Consider the following 21904-nt stretch of genomic DNA (forward strand, 5'->3'; position numbering starts at 1 on the left):
TAAACATCCTCATCTCCACCAAATTGCAAATAGCCAGGAATTGGAAGAAACTCCAACCCCCTAGATGGCAGGGAGTAATTGACTGTGTTAATCACATTCAAAACATGGAGAATTTCGTATATAGGGAACGCAGACAATTGACGGACTTCTGCTCAATATGGGAACCATGGGACTCTTACTGGACTTGTAAACCTAAACAAACTAATTGACCCCTGACTGAATAGAATCACCGTAACCGACTGATCTTTCCCTCCCCCAATCCCTAGATGTATACAGAATTCCAATGAACCTCCAAAGACCCTCCTAGAATCCCCTCAGAGGGAAACTGGACGTGGGAAAGGGGAGAGCCCACAGATGGAAAAAACGCATGGGCTCTCCTATATCTCACGTATCTCCCAACGAGTCACAGGAACCTATGCTCCCTGTGACCCTCTGAAGTCTATGGTGCTTGAGTATTGAGACACCCTGGCGGGCTAGCCCGCTGAACTGAAGGCCACTTCAATCATATTGCTACGATAATTAAGTTAAAGTTTTGGTAAAGTTAAATAAGCTCTTGAATAATGGCCTCTGTAAAAACGAGGTGATACAGATAATGGAGGTGAAGATACATCTCCAGAACCAAAGACTATGTATTCATGTGATGATGTTATAATGATATGTTTTTGAATGTTATGCATAAGTTGTTTGTGACTTTGACTACCTCAATAAAAATTACTATATAAAAAAAAAAAAAGCAACTGAAGACAAAGGTCCCCCAAGTCGCAAAAAGGTAGCTCAGGATACCAAAATAGTCAGGAACGAAACCTTGTGCAGCAAGCTCAGATAGGTCTGATGAACAACACCTGAAGCAAAAACACTGCAGTCATCTAAAAATGACTCTGAAATTTAAATACTTGCAGGGCAAGCAGAGAGCAGCTGAAGATAGGATCCTTTAGATTGCCAAGTATCCACTAACCAGCGGATAACGTTGCAGGCTTTCTAAGAGCCGCCAGTCCTTCCCACAAATCCTGAACATAGAGAAAGGAGAAACCTCAAGAGGCTTACCGTACCTCGAATGCTGAAAGGACAAATTTAGCAGAGCAACAGATCTCAGATCCTGCTCCAACACCGGACCAGCCCAAGCAACAGACATGTCTGATAGACGAGGGGACAGAAAGACCCCAACCACAAGCCCCCAGGGAATGGAAAGAAAAAGGGGGGACTTACCCACCCCAACAGAGCTCAGGTGCCAACCCAATACACTCCTCCAAAATAAGGCACTCTAAATTAGAACCCCCTGGAACAGAGAAAAGTGTAATAGATCCATAGGAAGACCTGTCACAGCTCCCTTAGTCTCTACGTAGAGAGATCAAATTCCAACAGGTGGAACAGAGCCCACAGAGCAGCAGATGCTGCCCCTTACAGAAATAAGCCACCTGATCCTACACACAGGGCAGGACAAAGACCCTCCAGAGAGGGGAAACCCCAGCTCATAAGGAAGACAAACTATCCCTTCAAAAAAAAAAAAAGGGCACAGATAAGAACAGCGTACATGCCCACAAGACATGAAGTCATAGAATGATTAAAACATGGACTGAATGAAAAATCATCCAGACACCACTGTTGACCCAACAGAGAAAAAACTCTCCATAGAGGAGCACAGTCCATCTGAAGGACAAATCAGGCCTTAAGTTTATAACCAGTACCCGAAGGTGGATGTGAACTCTGGCCTTCCTGCTTGCAAGCCCAATGAGCCAGCCGCTATGTCGCAACATAGGGTCCCTGATAAAAAAAAATGGGTCGTCCCAAACAAGTCCACAGGATCATAAGTCTCCAGACATCCAAGAAGGATCCAAGACAAGAACCGTGGACCCAGGACCCAGAATCGTCCTAGAACGAATGACACCCTCAGCAAACACAAGATACCCCGTCTGAAGCAATCAGACCTCACAGGGCATAGAACTGGAAAACCCGGAGAATGGGTACAGGACTCACTCGCACACTCACACTCAGGACTAATTCCCAGCCCAAAGGGAAGAGAACACCCTTAGCTGGAGGTCAACACCCCCCTCCAGCAAGGTACTAGGCTGTGTCAAAGTCCCGCAATTTCTATAGAGCCCAATGGCCCCAAGGGCAACACTAAGGGAAATGAGAACATGAACAGAGTCACCCGAAAGAGTAGAAGAAAAGCTAGTCTCCATAATCCTTTCAGATTAACGTTCCAGAGGACCAGACCCAAGGGAGAAGAATGCAAAGCATCCCGAACCCAGGCAGAAACACATCCCCTAAGCAAAAAGCTTGGAAAAAGAGACCACCTTCTTACGCCCCTGATGTGGAGATGACTAACTCCCGAAGGAAGACAGAGCGTCACGGCCTTCACTTCCTAAATAAGCGGCCAAAGCCACCAGAAAAACTGAAGTCCAGAAATTCTCGACCCAAAGGAAGAGAACCTCTAAAAGGAACAAGTCCTAAAAGAACACTTCCCAAGACACCATGAAAGGCAAAACCGTAAGAACGGCAGTATGAAGGACCTAAATCCTCCAAGCCTCCAACCCACAACGGGAAGGAACACTCTAGTTCCTGAAACAATTGGAAACGACTAAGCATGTCGCCGCAGATCTCCAGGGAGTCCCGGCCCACTAGATTAAAAGGCGAATGAGGAGTGAACCAATCCCCCATGCCCCTAAGCAACTACGTACCCTCAAGTCCTCTCAGGATGCTAGTTGAAGCTTGTAAAATAAAACTAAAAAACCACACATCATATTGTGATCACTCGGCGCCCTCACCTGACCAACCGGACATAAAAAGGTGCCACGTGTTTGAACTAGGCCTCAAAGACAGAAGGATTTGTACCCAGTCCGGACCAGCCTGAAACCAAGGGCCCCAGCACTGTCAAGGCCACATAGTCTCCCCGGATGATGGAGGGATAAAAAAGTCAGACAGACTTTGTAAACAGTGCGACCACAAAATCATGAGTATCAATTCCAAAGAAGAAAGTTCCCGAAGGAAACACCACAACATGAGTTTTAGACCAAATAAAAATCATCCTCACCAGATGAAAATAAGATAGGCAACCTGTAGGTTATCACCCAGGATGAACGGACAGACCCGCAGGACTAGCCCAACAGGGGTCCTAGACTTCCAAGCTCAGAACTGGAAAAGGATACACAAAAAACAAAGACTATGAGAAGATTACTTAATCCCCTTATGTCTATGTATGCAAGCCAGTCGAAGAGTAAGACTGAGAATCCCCAGACTTATGAAGAGTGGGATCCTCCAACAACGCTAAAAATGTGCCTTAGTAGAACACGAAGGTGCGCCAGTCTATAACGAAAGGCGCAACATACCTCTGCTGGGAGAAAAGGAAACACCAGCCCCGAAGGTTGACCCCCTGAGGCCTCAGGGGCAGTCGCTCCCCCAGAAGGCTGAACTGGACCAGGCGATCCCACGCCTGACAAGCCAAGGTTAACTAAACACAGACAATATCATAAGCACACTCCCGGGAGGTGCAGATGCGCCAACAATATGGCCATGCGGCACCATGTCGTAACCTCCAGTGGGAACAGGCCACACTCCCTAGAAAGGATAAGTAGCGTTTGGGTTACCTGCATGCGTAGTAAGAGTTGGTGGTCGGGAACTCATCTCATGAGAAATAGAATCCCCAGAGGCGGATGGCTCAGTGGGCACCTGATTCCCCGATCCCAAGGAACAGAGCACTCTAAAACAGCATTCGGAACATAACTGAAGGACATGTATCACCCGGGCCAATTCATAGTCTTCGCAAGAAGTAAATTCTGAATCAGACATCCGTCACCAAGAATCCTCCATAACTGGGACACTGCCACCTCCAGAGAACCAGACACCAGTGGACCAAGACTTCTCCATCGTCACGTGGTCAGGAAAACGGAAATTGAGTCACAAGGTAAACCGTGTCGTCCATCCAAAAGCACGCCCGACCGAAAAGGCTGCATCACTAGACATAGGCCGTTATGTTCCAAAATAGCCATGAGCCGAAGCAACATTTCACAGTAGCAGACAGAATCACATAACAAACATGATTATAAACCCCCCTGTTCAATAATCCCCCTCAGGAGATATTAACCCTTGATTCCTAGATACAAAAAGGAGCCTCCCTGAGACCCTATGTTAAAGTTATCCCCAAAAAGGTTGTAGCCCCTCTCGGATAAACAGTTGAAATTACAATACATCCATGATGAAAGTAAAATTAAACAATCTTACCGGAATCTACGCCGTGGAACAGGAACACGGCCCTTCAAGTGTGACAGATAGTAGCGTCACTTCTGCCATGGACTTGAGGAAAAAAAAGCAGGCAGCAAAACTAGTCAACGCTGATTGCTTGTGGAGCTGTTAATGAGTTGGGATGGTTTTTCAGAAAGGCTCTCCCTGCATCTCCGGACTCTAACTTTCACCCATGCTCTCACTGAGAGGCTGACAGGACTATTTAAAACTTCAGTCCCATGCCGAAGAGTACTACCCTCCATAAGAGACTATCAAACTTCCGACACTTCTCTGCCAACCTCCTGGGACGAAAGGCAAAAAATGACTGGGGGATGAGGGAAGTGGGAGGAGTATTTAAGCCTTTGGCTAGGGTGTCTTTGCCTCCTCCTGGTGGCCAGGTTCTGAATTCCCAAAAGTAATGAATGCAGCTGTGGACTCTTTCCATTTATGAAGAAAAGTTCCTACTTTTTCAAGATGGAAGATAATTTGCACTTTTTTAATTCAAGAGAGTCAGTTTGTCTACATTAGACTTAAAAGATTTTTTTATTTTTTTTTAAGTTCCAACATTTTTATTGTAACAAAAATAGTAATCTTACACACACAAAAAAAAAGGAAATCTACAGAGTCAGTAATGGAGGCACGCAGGCCTCTACAATCTTTCAGATAAAACGTGAAAACAATAGGGCCTAGATTTAGAGTTTGGCAGTAGCCGTCAAAACCAGCGTTAGAGGCTCCTAACGCTGGTATTTGGAGTCAGTCATTAAAGGGTCTAACGCTCACTTTTCAGCCGCGACTTTTCCATCCCCTTACGTCAATTGCGTATCCTATCTTTTCAATGGGATCTTTCTAACTCCGGTATTTAGAGTCGTGGCTGAAGTGAGCGTTAGAAATCTAACGACAAAACTCCAGTCGCAGAAAAAAGTCAGTAGTTAAGAGCTTTCTGGGCTAATGCCGGTTTATAAAGCTCTTAACTACTGTGCTCTAAAGTACACTAACACCCATAAACTACCTATGTACCCCTAAACCGAGGTCCCCCCACATCGCCGCCACTCGATTACATTTTTTAACCCCTAATCTGCCGACCGCCGCCTACGTTATCCTTATGTACCCCTAATCTGCTGCCCCTAACACCGCCGACCCCTATATTATATTTATTAACCCCTAACCTGCCCCCCACAACGTCGCCGCCAGCTACCTACAATAATTAACCCCTAATCTGCTGACCGCAAAGCGCCGCCACCTACATTATAGCTATGTACCCCTAATCTGCTGCCCCTAACACCGCCGACCCCTATATTATATTTATTAACCCCTAATCTGCCCCCCACAACGTCGCCTCCACCTGCCTACACTTATTAACCCCTAATCTGCCGAGCGGACCGCACCGCAATTATAATAAAGTTATTAACCCCTAATCCGCCTCACTCCCGCCTCAATAACCCTATAATAAATAGTATTCACCCCTAATCTGCCCTCCCTAACATCGCCGACACCTAACTTCAAGTATTAACCCCTAATCTGCCGATCGGAGCTCACCGCTACTCTAATAAATATTTTAACCCCTAAAGCTAATATTAACCCTAACACCCCCTAAGTTAAATATAATTTTATTCTAACGAAATAAATTAACTCTTATTAAATAAATTATTCCTATTTAAATCTAAATACTTACCTGTAAAATAAACCCTAATATAGCTACAATATAAATTATAATTATATTATAGCTATTTTAGGATTTATATTTATTGTACAGGCAACTTTGTATTTATTTTAACCAGGTACAATAGCTATTAAATAGTTAAGAACTATTTAATAGTTACCTAGTTAAAATAATAACAAATTTACCTGTAAAATAAATCCTAACCTAAGTTACAATTAAACCTAACACTACACTATCAATAAATTAATTAAATACAATATCTACAATTATCTACAATTAAACCTAACACTACACTATCAATAAATTAATTAAATACAATACCTACAAATAACTACAATTAAATAAACTAACTAAAGTACAAAAAATAAAAAAGAACTAAGTTACAAAAAATAAAAAAATATTTACAAACATTAGAAAAATATTACAACAATTTTAAACTAATTACACCTACTCTAAGCCCCCTAATAAAATAACAAAGCCCCCCAAAATAAAAAATGCCCTACCCTATTCTAAATTTAAAAAGTTCAAAGCTCTTTTACCTTACCAGCCCTGAACAGGGCCCTTTGCGGGGCATGCCCCAAAGAATTCAGCTCTTTTGCCTGTAAAAAAAACACATACAATACCCCCCCCAACATTACAACCCACCACCCACATACCCCTAATCTAACCCAAACCCCCCTTAAATAAACCTAACACTAAGCCCCTGAAGATCTTCCTACCTTATCTTCACCATACCAGGTTCACCGATCGGTCCTCGGAAGTCTTGATCCAAGCCCAAGCGGGGGGCTGAAGAGTGACGTCCATCCTCGGGCTGAAGTCTGGATCCAAGCGGCGGCTGAAGAAATCCATCATCGGGCTGAAGTCGGAAGTCCATCATCGGGATGAAGTCTTCTATCAAGCCGCATCTTCAATCTTCTTTCTTCTGGAGCGGAGCGGAGCCATCTTCTTCCAAGCCGACGCGGAACATCCTCTTCAAGCGACGCTGATCGGAACAGCCAATAGAATGCGAGCTCAATCTGATTGGCTGATTGGATCAGCCAATCGGATTGAACTTGATTCTGATTGGCTGATTCCATCAGCCAATCAGAATATTCCTACCTTAATTCCGATTGGCTGATAGAATCCTATCAGCCAATCGGAATTCGAGGGACGCCATCTTGGATGACGTCATTTAAAGGAACCGTCATTCGGCGAGTAGGCGTCGCTTGAATTCCTACAAATAACTACAATGAAATAAACTAACTAAAGTACAAAAAATAAAAAAGAACTAAGTTACAAAAAATAAAAAAATATTTACAAACATAAGAAAAATATTACAACAATTTTAAACTAATTACACCTACTCTAAGCCCCCTAATAAAATAACAAAGACCCCCAAAATAAAAAATGCCCTACCCTATTCTAAATTACTAAAGTTCAAAGCTCTTTTACTTTACCAGCCTTGAACAGGGCCCTTTGCGGGGCATGCCCCAAGAAGTTCAGCTCTTTTGCCTGTAAAAAAAAACATACAATACCCCCCCCCAACATTACAACCCACCACCCACATACCCCTAATCTAACCCAAACCCCCCTTAAATAAACCTAACACTAAGCCCCTGAAGATCATCCTACCTTGTCTTCACCTCACCAGGTATCACAGATCCGTCCTGGCTCCAAAATCTTCATCCAACCCAAGCGGGGGCTGGCGATCCATCATCCGGTGGCTGAAGAGGTCCAGAAGAGGCTCCAAAGTCTTCATCCTATCCGGGAAGAAGAGGCGATCCGGACCGGCAACCATCTTGATCCAAGCGGCATCTTCTATCTTCATCCGATGACGACCGGCTCCATCCTGAAGACCTCCACCGCGGACCCATCTTCTTCCGGCGACGTCCAACTGAAGAATGACGGTTCCTTTAAGGGACGTCATCCAAGATGGCGTCCCTCGAATTCCGATTGGCTGATAGGATTCTATCAGCCAATCGGAATTAAGGTAGGAATATTCTGATTGACTGATGGAATCAGCCAATCAGAATCAAGTTCAATCCGATTGGCTGATCCAATCAGCCAATCAGATTGAGCTCGCATTCTATTGGCTGTTCCGATCAGCCAATAGAATGCGAGCTCAATCTGATTGGCTGATTAATTTATTGATAGTGTAGTGTTAGGTTTAATTGTAACTTAGGTTAGGATTTATTTTACAGGTAATTTTGTAATTATTTTAACTATTTTAGCTATTAAATAGTTCTTAACTATTTAATAGCTATTGTACCTGGTTAAAATAAATACAAAGTTGCCTGTAAAATAAATATTAATCCTAAAATAGCTATAATATAATTATAATTTATATTGTAGCTATATTAGGGTTTATTTTACAGGTAAGTATTTAGATTTAAATAGGAATAATTTATTTAATAAGAGTTAATTTATTTAGTTAGAATAAAATTATATTTAACTTAGGGGGGTGTTAGGGTTAAAATTAGCTTTAGGGGTTAAAAAATTTATTAGAGTAGCAGTGAGCTCCGATCGGCAGATTAGGGGTTAATACTATTTATAGGGTTATTGAGGCGGGAGTGAGGCAGATTAGAGGTTAATAACTTTATTATAATAGCGGTGCGGCCCGCTCGGCAGATTAGGGGTTAATAAGTGTAGGCAGGTGGAGGCGATGTTGTGGAGGGCAGATTAGGGGTTAAGAAATATAATATAGGGGTCAGCGGTGTTAGGGGCAGCAGATTAGGGGTACATAGCTATAATGTAGCTGGCGGCAGCGTGCGGACGGCAGATTAGGGGTTAATAAGTGTAGGCAGGTGGAGGCGATGTTGTGGGGGGCAGATTAGGGGTTAATTAATATAATATAGGGGTCGGCGGTGTTAGGGGCAGCAGATTAGGGGTACATAGGGATAATGTAAGTAGCGGCGGTTTACGGAGCGGCAGATTAGGGGTTAATAATAATATGCAGGTGTCAGCGATAGCGGGGGCGGCAGAATAGGGGTTAATAAGTGTAAGGTTAGGGGTGTTTAGACTCGGGGTACATGTTAGAGTGTTAGGTGCAGACGTAGGAAGTGTTTCCCCATAGAAAACAATGGGGCTGCGTTAGGAGCTGAACACGGCTTTTTTGCAGGTGTTAGGTTTTTTTTTCAGCTCAAACAGCCCCATTGTTTTCTATGGGGGAATCGTGCAAGAGCACGTTTTTGAAGCTGGCCGCGTCCGTAAGCACCGCTGGTATCGAGAGTTGAAGTTGCATTAAATATGCTCTACGCTCCTTTTTTGGAGCCTAACGCAGCCATTCTGTGAACTCTCAATACCAGCGGTATTTAAAAGGTGCGGCCAGAAAAAAGCCAGCGTTAGCTACGCACCCCTTTGGTCGCAGAACTCTAAATCTAGGCGTAGGTGAATATCTCACATTTGTCTTATATGATTACAGTAACAACTGATAATCTTAAGTAGTGAATAAGGATGGGGGAGGGAGGAAAGGGAGGTGGGGTGAAGTGGGAGGGTAAGAGAGGAGGGGGAGGATGGGGGTGGTAGGATACTTGTCTATTGGTAGTCCAGTTTTAGGAGTTGGCTACAACATTGGGTACCCAGTCAGTGTTGAAATATGCTCTCCAGTCTGCCCAAATGAGCTTGAATAAATCTGACCTTTCTAGCACTTGAAATATACCATTATGCAAATATATGCCATTGAGTTTAATATCATGGTCCAGGTAGATGAGGACGTGACTTTCCACACCTTGGCAGTTGCTTGATAATAGGTATATGGATAAGTAAGCCTGGTGTTTAGGGAGAGAATGAGTACCAAGGTGGAAAAGGGCATTAGAGGGAGTCTTGGGGAAAGTTATACCCAGACCACCAAGTGAAGCACAAAAACAGGAGTTCCATAGAGGTGCGATTTTAGGGCATTCACACCAAATATGTAGGGTATCACCTATCTGTCCACAGTCGCGCCAACACAGGGGTGAGGCAGTTCCATACATTTTGGCCAGTCTTGTAGAGATATAATACCAGTGCGTCAGTAGCTTGTAGTAGGTCTCTAATGTGACACAATGTAGGGCCTTTTTCATGAGGGTTAAATAGATTGCCAAATTTGGGGAGAAAAAGTGGCATCAAGGAGTAGCTCCCATTTGGTTAAGTGAGGCAGCTTGATGTCCCCCTCTGTGTTACCTATAAGGGTGTAGTATAGGGATAAAGGTCTACATAATCTATTACCTTTTTGCCATACATTTTCCCACTGTGTGCAAGGGCGAAACAATTCAGGTTTGAAGCCCCATCTTGTCAGGAAGCTCTTCAGCCTGAGATACTCATATTTCAGGTACGGGAGTATAGGTATAGTAGAGTCAGCATGTATTTCATCTAACGTACGGAACCTCGGTTGTGGGGAAGAATACCAGAGGTCTGAAACCACCTCCACTCCTAGCTGTATCCACTTTTAGGGGTGGGGGTCAGGGAGACCTAAGAGTAAACCCGTGAGGGAGGTGACTGGAGAGGGCTGTGGGGCTATGTGAGGATAATGTCTAATCTTGTCCCACATCCGAAAGCATTCACAAATTATAGGGTTAGTGATGTTTAGGGTTCGTCGGGAGTGGGGAGGGATCCATAATAAGTCATGCAGGTGTATATGGTGTGGTAGGGAGGCCTGTTCAATAGATTTCCATTTGCTGAGAGAGTTTGTTGCTTCCCATTGGGAGATATGTGTCAACATTGCCCCCTCATAGTAATGGAAAATAGAAGTGGAGGCTATTTCCCCGCAATGTAGCGGGCTTTGTAGAATTTTATGTGCTACTCTGGGGGGTTTATGCTGTCAGATGCATTTGTTAAACTCACTTTGAAACTGGTGAAGCAAGTATCTGGGGAGTCTAATAGGGAGACATCTAAAAAGATAAGTTATTTTAGGCAAAAAAGGACATTTTGAGGGATGTGAGTCCCATTTGATTTTCAGGGTGTGCAGTTCTGATAATAAAGGGTAATAGTTATCTTTGATGATCTGAGGTATGTTATGCCATAATTTGACCACTAGATGCGTGACAAAATTATTAACACAGTTGACCTTGTGTTGGTTTTTAAGGCACTGGATCACTGATTGGGGTATGCCCCATGTAAAAATTTCAGTTTTGTCTATGTTCAATTTATAAAAGGACAGATGTCCAAAAGAATCAAGGAAATTCTTGAGCTTAGGAAAGGAAGACAAAGGGTCTGACTCTGATGAGAAAATTGTGACATCAGCGAAAAGGGCTATTTTATGCTTTGTACCATGTAGAGTGTAACATATCTCAGCCTAATGTCACTATCCCTTTAAGACTTCCTTCTCTGACTGCTGCATTTGGGCAGTATTTACATTCAGCTTGCTTGCCTGCCTGATTAATCATTCATGCACCTGATTACCTCAGCCTCTTTTTAAGCCTTCTCAGGTCTAATGTGCTTTGCATTAACTTTGAAGTTGTGATCCTGAACAACTGAGATCTGTGACTGTTTCCTGCATGAATTTACCAACTATTCCAAGATACAGCATTTTCTATTACCTATGCTAAATATCATCAAACCGCAAGTATCAAAAATAATCCCACTCTGTTTCCTGGACACAGCTACTTAACAAACTATGGCCTAGATTTAGAGTTTGGCGTTAGAGGCTCCTAACGCTGGTTTTAGGCTACCTCCGGTATTTGGAGTCACTCAAAAAAGGGTCTAACGCTCACTTTTCAGCCACGACTTTTCCATACCGCAGATCCCCTTACGTAAATTGCGTATCCTATCTTTTCAATGGGATTTTTCTAACTCCGGTATTTAGAGTCGTGTCTGAAGTGAGCGTTAGAATTCTAACGACAAAACTCCAGCCGCAGAAAAAAGTCAGTAGTTAAGAGCTTTCTGGGCTAACGCCGGTTTATAAAGCTCTTAACTACTGTACTCTAAAGTACACTAATGCCCATAAACTACCTATGTACCCCTAAACCGAGGTCCCCCCACATCGCCGCAACTCGATTAAATTTTTTTAACCCCTAATCTGCCGACCGCCAACTACGTTATCCTTATGTACCCCTAATCTGCTGCCCCTAACACCGCCGACCCCTATATTATATTTATTAACCCCTAATCTGCCCCCCACAACGTCGCCGCCAGCTACCTACAATAATTAACCCCTAATCTGCCGACCGCAAAGAGCCGCCACCTACATTATAGCTATGTACCCCTAATCTGCTGCCCCTAACACCGCCGACCCCTATATTATATTTATTAACCCCTAATCTGCCCCCCTCAACGTCGCCTCCACCTGCCTACACTTATTAACCCCTAATCTGCCGAGCGGACCGCAACGCTATTATTATAAAGTTATTAACCCCTAATCCGCCTCACTAACCCTATAATAAATAGTATTAACCCCTAATCTGCCCTCCCTAACATCGCCGACACCTAACTTCAAACATTAACCCCTAATCTGCCGACTGGAGCTCACCGCTATTCTAATAAATGTATTAACCCCTAAAGCTAAGTCTAACCCTAACACTAACACCCCCTAACTTAAATATAATTTTAATCTAACAAAATTAATTATCTCTTATTAAATAAATTATTCCTATTTAAAGCTAAATACTTACCTGAAAAATAAATCCTAATATAGCTACAATATAAATTATATTTATATTATAGCTATTTTAGGATTAATATTTATTTTACAGGCAACTTTGTAATTATTTTAACCATGTACAATAGCTATTAAATCGTTAAGAACTATTTAATAGTTACCTAGTTAAAATAATTACAAAATTACCTGTAAAATAAATCCTAACCTAAGTTACAATTAAACCTAACACTATACTATCATTAAATTAATTAAATAAAATACCTACAATTACCTACAATTACACCTAACACTACACTATCAATAAATAAATTAAATACAATTCCTACAAATAACTACAATGAAATAAACTAACTAAAGTACAAAAAATAAAAAAGAACTAAGTTACAAAAAATAAAAAAATATTTACAAACATAAGAAAAATATTACAACAATTTTAAACTAATTACACCTACTCTAAGCCCCCTAATAAAATAACAAAGACCCCCAAAATAAAAAATGCCCTACCCTATTCTAAATTACTAAAGTTCAAAGCTCTTTTACTTTACCAGCCTTGAACAGGGCCCTTTGCGGGGCATGCCCCAAGAAGTTCAGCTCTTTTGCCTGTAAAAAAAAACATACAATACCCCCCCCCAACATTACAACCCACCACCCACATACCCCTAATCTAACCCAAACCCCCCTTAAATAAACCTAACACTAAGCCCCTGAAGATCATCCTACCTTGTCTTCACCTCACCAGGTATCACAGATCCGTCCTGGCTCCAAAATCTTCATCCAACCCAAGCGGGGGCTGGCGATCCATCATCCGGTGGCTGAAGAGGTCCAGAAGAGGCTCCAAAGTCTTCATCCTATCCGGGAAGAAGAGGCGATCCGGACCGGCAACCATCTTGATCCAAGCGGCATCTTCTATCTTCATCCGATGACGACCGGCTCCATCCTGAAGACCTCCACCGCGGACCCATCTTCTTCCGGCGACGTCCAACTGAAGAATGACGGTTCCTTTAAGGGACGTCATCCAAGATGGCGTCCCTCGAATTCCGATTGGCTGATAGGATTCTATCAGCCAATCGGAATTAAGGTAGGAATATTCTGATTGACTGATGGAATCAGCCAATCAGAATCAAGTTCAATCCGATTGGCTGATCCAATCAGCCAATCAGATTGAGCTCGCATTCTATTGGCTGATCGGAACAGCCAATAGGATTGAACTTGATTCTGATTGGCTGATTAATTTATTGATAGTGTAGTGTTAGGTTTAATTGTAACTTAGGTTAGGATTTATTTTACAGGTAATTTTGTAATTATTTTAACTATTTTAGCTATTAAATAGTTCTTAACTATTTAATAGCTATTGTACCTGGTTAAAATAAATACAAAGTTGCCTGTAAAATAAATATTAATCCTAAAATAGCTATAATATAATTATAATTTATATTGTAGCTATATTAGGGTTTATTTTACAGGTAAGTATTTAGATTTAAATAGGAATAATTTATTTAATAAGAGTTAATTTATTTAGTTAGAATAAAATTATATTTAACTTAGGGGGGTGTTAGGGTTAAAATTAGCTTTAGGGGTTAAAAAATTTATTAGAGTAGCAGTGAGCTCCGATCGGCAGATTAGGGGTTAATACTTGAAGTTAGGTGTCGGCGATGTTAGGGAGGGCAGATTAGGGGTTAATACTATTTATTATAGGGTTATTGAGGCGGGAGTGAGGCAGATTAGGGGTTAATAAGTGTAGGCAGGTGGAGGCGACGTTGTGGAGGGCAGATTAGGGGTTAAGAAATATAATATAGGGGTCAGCGGTGTTAGGGGCAGCAGATTAGGGGTACATAGCTATAATGTAGCTGGCGGCAGCGTGCGGACGGCAGATTAGGGGTTAATAAGTGTAGGCAGGTGGAGGCGATGTTGTGGGGGGCAGATTTTATAATTAATATAATATAGGGGTCGGCGGTGTTAGGGGCAGCAGATTAGGGGTACATAGGGATAATGTAAGTAGCGGCGGTTTACGGAGCGGCAGATTAGGGGTTAATAATAATATGCAGGTGTCAGCGATAGCGGGGGGCGGCAGAATAGGGGTTAATAAGTGTAAGGTTAGGGGTGTTTAGACTCGGGGTACATGTTAGAGTGTTAGGTGCAGACGTAGGAAGTGTTTCCCCATAGAAAACAATGGGGCTGCGTTAGGAGCTGAACGCGGCTTTTTTGCAGGTGTTAGGTTTTTTTTTCAGCTCAAACAGCCCCATTGTTTTCTATGGGGGAATCGTGCACGAGCACGTTTTTGAAGCTGGCCGCGTCCGTAAGCACCGCTGGTATCGAGAGTTGAAGTTGCATTAAATATGCTCTACGCTCCTTTTTTGGAGCCTAACGCAGCCATTCTGTGAACTCTCAATACCAGCGGTATTTAAAAGGTGCGGCCAGAAAAAAGCCAGCGTTAGCTACGTACCCCTTTGGTCGCAGAACTCTAAATCTAGGCGTAGGTGAATATCTCACATTTGTCTTATATGATTACAGTAACAACTGATAATCTTAAGTAGTGAATAAGGATGGGGGAGGGGGGAAAGGGAGGTGGGCTGAAGTGGGAGGGTAAGAGAGGAGGGGGAGGATGGGGGTGGTAGGATACTTGTCTATTGGTAGTCCAGTTTTAGGAGTTGGCTACAACATTGGGTACCCAGTCAGTGTTGAAATATGCTCTCCAGTCTGCCCAAATGAGCTTGAATAAATCTGACCTTTCTAGCACTTGAAATATACCATTATGCAAATATATGCCATTGAGTTTAATATCATGGTCCAGGTAGATGAGGACGTGACTTTCCACACCTTGGCAGTTGCTTGATAATAGGTATATGGATAAGTAAGCCTGGTGATTAGGGAGAGAATGAGTACCAAGGTGGAAAAGGGCATTAGAGGGATAAAGGTCTACATAATCTATTACCTTTTTGCCATACATTTTCCCACTGTGTGCAAGGGCGAAACAATTCAGGTTTGAAGCCCCATCTTGTCAGGAAGCTTTTCAGCCTGAGATACTCATATTTCAGGTACGGGAGTATAGGTATAGTAGAGTCAGCATGTATTTCATCTAACGTACGGAACCTCGGTTGTGGGGAAGAATACCAGAGGTCTGAAACCACCTCCACTCCTAGCTGTATCCACTTTTAGGGGTGGGGGTCAGGGAGACCTAAGAGTAAACCCGTGAGGGAGGTGACTGGAGAGGGCTGTGGGGCTATGTGAGGATAATGTCTAATCTTGTCCCACATCCGAAAGCATTCACAAATTATAGGGTTAGTGATGTTTAGGGTTCGTCGGGAGTGGGGAGGGATCCATAATAAGTCATGCAGGTGTATATGGTGTGGTAGGGAGGCCTGTTCAATAGATTTCCATTTGCTGAGAGAGTTTGTTGCTTCCCATTGGGAGATATGTGTCAACATTGCCCCCTCATAGTAATGGAAAATAGAAGTGGAGGCTATTTCCCCACAATGTAGCGGGCTTTGTAGAATTTTATGTGCTACTCTGGGGGGTTTATGCTGCCAGATGTATTTGTTAAACTCACTTTGAAACTGGTGAAGCAAGTATCTGGGGAGTCTAATAGGGAGACATCTAAAAAGATAAGTTATTTTAGGCAAAAAGGACATTTTGAGGGATGTGAGTCTACCTATCGAGGAAATATATGTATAGTCCCATTTGTTTTTCAGGGTGTGCAGTTCTGATAATAAAGGGTAATAGTTATCTTTGATGATCTGAGGTATGTTATGCCATAACTTGACCACTAGATGCGTGACAAAATTATTAACACAGTTGACCTTGTGTTGGTTTTTAAGGCACTGGATCACTGATTGGGGTATGCCCCATGTAAAAATTTCAGTTTTGTCTATGTTCAATTTATAAAAGGACAGATGTCCAAAAGAATCAAGGAAATTCTTGAGCTTAGGAAAGGAAGACAAAGGGTCTGATGAGAAAATTGTGATATCAGCGAAAAGGGCTATTTTATGCTTTGTACCATGTAGAGTGTAACATATCTCAGCCTAATGTCACTATCCCTTTAAGACTTCCTTCTCTGACTGCTGCATTTGGGCAGTATTTACATTCAGCTTGCTTGCCTGCCTGATTAATCATTCATGCACCTGATTACCTCAGCCTCTTTTTAAGCCTTCTCAGGTCTAATGTGCTTTGCATTAACTTTGAAGTTGTGATCCTGAACAACTGAGATCTGTGACTGTTTCCTGCATGAATTTACCAACTATTCCAAGATACAGCATTTTCTATTACCTATGCTAAATATCATCAAACCGCAAGTATCAAAAATAATCCCACTCTGTTTCCTGGACACAGCTACTTAACAAACTATGGCCTAGATTTAGAGTTTGGGGTTAGAGGCTCCTAACGCTGGTTTTAGGCTACCTCCGGTATTTGGAGTCACTCAAAAAAGGGTCTAACGCTCACTTTTCAGCCGCGACTTTTCCATACCGCAAATCCCCTTACGTAAATTGCGTATCCTATCTTTTCAATGGGATTTTTCTAACTCCGGTATTTAGAGTCGTGTCTGAAGTGAGCGTTAGAATTCTAACGACAAAACTCCAGCCGCAGAAAAAAGTCAGTAGTTAAGAGCTTTCTGGGCTAACACCGGTTTATAAAGCTCTTAACTACTGTACTCTAAAGTACACTAATGCCCATAAACTACCTATGTACCCGTAAACCGAGGTCCCCCCACATCGCCGCAACTCGATTAATTTTTTTTAACCCCTAATCTTCCGACCGCCAACTACGTTATCCTTATGTACCCCTAATCTGCTGCCCCTAACACCGCCGACCCCTATATTATATTTATTAACCCCTAATCTGCCCCCCACAACGTCGCCGCCAGCTACCTACAATAATTAACCCCTAATCTGCCGACCGCAAAGAGCCGCCACCTACATTATAGCTATGTACCCCTAATCTGCTGCCCCTAACACCGCCGACCCCTATATTATATTTATTAACCCCTAATCTGCCCCCCTCAACGTCGCCTCCACCTGCCTACACTTATTAAAACCTAATCTGCCGAGCGGACCGCACCGCTATTATAATAAAGTTATTAACCCCTAATCCGCCTCACTAACCCTATAATAAATAGTATTAACCCCTAATCTGCCCTCCCTAACATCGCCGACACCTAACTTCAAACATTAACCCCTAATCTGCCGACTGGAGCTCACCGCTATTCTAATAAATGTATTAACCCCTAAAGCTAAGTCTAACCCTAACACTAACACGCCCCTAACTTAAATATAATTTTAATCTAACAAAATTAATTATCTCTTATTAAATAAATTATTCCTATTTAAAGCTAAATACTTACCTGTAAAATAAATCCTAATATAGCTACAATATAAATTATATTTATATTATAGCTATTTTAGGATTAATATTTATTTTACAGGCAACTTTGTAATTATTTTAACCATGTACAATAGCTATTAAATCGTTAAGAACTATTTAATAGTTACTTAGTTAAAATAATTACAAAATTACCTGTAAAATAAATCCTAACCTAAGTTACAATTAAACCTAACACTATACTATCATTAAATTAATTAAATAAAATACCTACAATTACCTACAATTACACCTAACACTACACTATCAATAAATAAATTAAATACAATTCCTACAAATAACTACAATGAAATAAACTAACTAAAGTACAAAAAATAAAAAAGAACTAAGTTACAAAAAATAAAAAAATATTTACAAACATAAGAAAAATATTACAACAATTTTAAACTAATTACACCTACTCTAAGCCCCCTAATAAAATAACAAAGACCCCCAAAATAAAAAATGCCCTACCCTATTCTAAATTACTAAAGTTCAAAGCTCTTTTACTTTACCAGCCTTGAACAGGGCCCTTTGCGGGGCATGCCCCAAGAAGTTCAGCTCTTTTGCCTGTAAAAAAAACATACAAAACCCCCCCTCCAACATTACAACCCACCACCCACATACCCCTAATCTAACCCAAACCCCCCTTAAATAAACCTAACACTAAGCCCCTGAAGATCATCCTACCTTGTCTTCACCTCACCAGGTATCACCGATCCGTCCTGGCTCCAAAATCTTCATCCAACCCAAGCGGTGGCTGGCGATCCATCATCCGGTGGCTGAAGAGGTCCAGAAGAGGCTCCAAAGTCTTCATCCTATCCGGGAAGAAGAGGCGATCCGGACCGGCAACCATCTTGATCCAAGCGGCATCTTCTAACTTCATCCGATGACGACCGGCTCCATCCTGAAGACCTCCACCGCGGACCCATCTTCTTCCGGCGACGTCCAACTGAAGAATGACGGTTCCTTTAAGGGACGTCATCCAAGATGGCGTCCCTCGAATTCCGATTGGCTGATAGGATTCTATCAGCCAATCGGAATTAAGGTAGGAATATTCTGATTGGCTGATGGAATCAGCCAATCAGAATCAAGTTCAATCCGATTGGCTGATCCAATCAGATTGAGCTCGCATTCTATTGGCTGTTCCGATCAGCCAATAGAATGCGAGCTCAATCTGATTGGCTGATTGGATCAGCCAATCGGATTGAACTTGATTCTGATTGGCTGATTCCATCAGCCAATCAGAATATTCCTACCTTAATTCCGATTGGCTAATAGAATCCTATCAGCCAATCGGAATTCGAGGGACGCCATCTTGGATGACGTCCCTTAAAGGAACCGTCATTCTTCAGTTGGACGTCGCCGGAAGAAGATGGGTCCGCGGAGGAGGTCTTCAGGATGGAGCCGGTCGTCATCGGATGAAGATAGAAGATGCCGCTTGGATCAAGATGGTGGCCGGTCCGGATCGCCTCTTCTTCCCGGATAGGATGAAGACTTTGGAGCCTCTTCTGGACCTCTTCAGCCACCGGATGATGGATCGCCAGCCCCCGCTTGGGTTGGATGAAGATTTTGGAGCCAGGACGGATCGGTGATACCTGGTGAGGTGAAGACAAGGTAGGATGATCTTCGGGGCTTAGTGTTAGGTTTATTTAAGGGGGGTTTGGGTTAGATTAGGGGTATGTGGGTGGTGGGTTGTAATGTTGGGGGGGGTATTGTATGTTTTTTTTTACAGGCAAAAGAGCTGAACTTCTTGGGGCATCCCCCGCAAAGGGCCCTGTTCAGGGCTGGTAAGGTAAAAGAGCTTTGAACTTTAGTAATTTAGAATAGGGTAGGGCATTTTTTATTTTGGGGGTCTTTGTTATTTTATTAGGGGGCTTAGAGTAGGTGTAATTAGTTTAAAATTGTTGTAATATTTTTCTTATGTTTGTAAATATTTTTTTATTTTTTGTAACTTAGTTCTTTTTTATTTTTTTACTTTAGTTAGTTTATTTCTTTGTAGTTATTTGTAGGAATTGTATTTAATTTATTTATTGATAGTGTAGTGTTAGGTGTAATTGTAGGTAATTGCAGGTATTTTATTTAATTAATTTAATGATAGTATAGTGTTAGGTTTAATTGTAACTTAGGTTAGAATTTATTTTACAGGTAATTTTGTAATTATTTTAACTAGGTAACTTTTAAATAGTTCTTAACTATTTAATAGCTATTGTACATGGTTAAAATAATTACAAAGTTGCCTGTAAAATAAATATTAATCCTAAAATAGCTATAATATAAATATAATTTATATTGTAGCTATATTAGGATTTATTTTTCAGGTAAGTATTTAGCTTTAAATAGGAATAATTTATTTAATAAGAGATAATTAATTTCGTTAGATGTAAATTATATTTAACTTGGGGGGGTGTTAGTGTTAGGGTTAGACTTAGCTTTAGGGGTTAATACATTTATTAGAATAGCGGTGAGCTCCAGTCAGCAGATTAGGGGTTAATAATTGAAGTTAGGTGTCGGCGATGTTAGGCAGGGCAGATTAGGGGTTAATACTATTTATTATAGGGTTAGTGAGGCGGATTAGGGGTTAATAACTTTATTATAGTAGCGCTCAGGTCCGGTCGGCAGATTAGGGTTTAATAAGTGTAGGCAGGTGGAGGCGACATTGTGGGGGGCAGATTAGGGGTTAATAAATATAATATAGGGGTCAGCGATGTTAGGGCAGCAGATTAGGGGTACATAGGGATAATGTAAGTAGCTGCGGTTTACGGAGCGGCAGATTAGGGGTTAATAATAATATGCAGGGGTCAGCGATAGCGGGGGCGGCAGATTAGGGGTTAATAAGTGTAAGGTTAGGGGTGTTTAGACTCGGGGTACATGTTAGAGTGTTAGGTGCAGACGTAGGAAGTGTTTCCGCATAGCAAACAATGGGGCTGCGTTAGGAGCTGAACGCGGCTTTTTTGCAGGGTTTTTTTTCAGCTCAAACAGCCCCATTGTTTTCTATGGGGGAATCGTGCACGAGCACGTTTTTGAGGCTGGCCGCTTGCGTAAGCAACTCTGGTATCGAGAGTTGAAGCTGCGTTAAATATGCTCTACGCTCCTTTTTTGGAGCCTAACGCAGCCTTTATGTGGACTCTCAATACCAGAGTTATTTTTATGGTGCGGCCAGAAAAAAGCCGGCGTTAGATTTTCGGGTCATTACCGACAAAACTCTAAATCTAGCCGTATGAACTTTATTATGAATCAAGTATGCTTTTGCTTAGCATCACTCTCTAATTACAATAACATCATCTTACTCAGAACTTTATAACTATTTCTCTGCTTCTAGTTGTCATTGCTGAAATAACCTGCAACAAACCTAGTTTGCATATATATGCTCAAACAGTAATTAATGCCTGAGACTTGTCTATCACTTGTGCTACTCTGCTTATACTGATATTCAGCTCTACATAATATTATGAACTGTGAACCTGCAACAAACCTTGGTTTGCACATATATGCACAAAACAGTAATTAATGCCTAAGACTTGCAACTTGTTTATCACTTGTTCTGCTGTGCTTAACTCTGACATATAACCTTATATAATATTATATACTGTGAACCTGCAACAAACCTTAGTTTGCATCTAAGTGTCAAACTTCTACCTGTTTACTCTGAAGCCTGTATATTCCACATTGCTATATATTTCTCTCATTGAATCCTGCAGCTACTCCTGTTAACTAATTATAACTTACAGTGAAGCCAGAATATATTGTATACAAATATTGCACTCTCCATTAATTCTTCAATAACTTCTATCAATTATGAATCACAGAATATCATCTATCCACGTCCAGGATACTCCCCCCTGGGTCAGTGGTCGGTGTCTTCAAATCCCTACCACTGCCCCGAGGGTCTGTTTCCTGAGCGCATGTACACCGGATCATGACATAGAGGGATGCCATCAATATGTTTATCCGATCTGATTTTTTTCTGCAAGGGGTTCGATTGCCAAGGCAAATAATAAGGGTGAGAGTGGACATCCCTGTCTCGTTCCATTGGAAATTGAAAAAGAGGGCGAGTGATAGCCTAGCCCTTTCACCGTCACTGTAGAAGTAGAGTATAGTGCTTGAATAGTTGTCCGGACACT

This window comes from Bombina bombina, chromosome 3, assembly GCF_027579735.1.
Source record: "Bombina bombina isolate aBomBom1 chromosome 3, aBomBom1.pri, whole genome shotgun sequence".
NCBI lineage: Eukaryota > Metazoa > Chordata > Amphibia > Anura > Bombinatoridae > Bombina > Bombina bombina.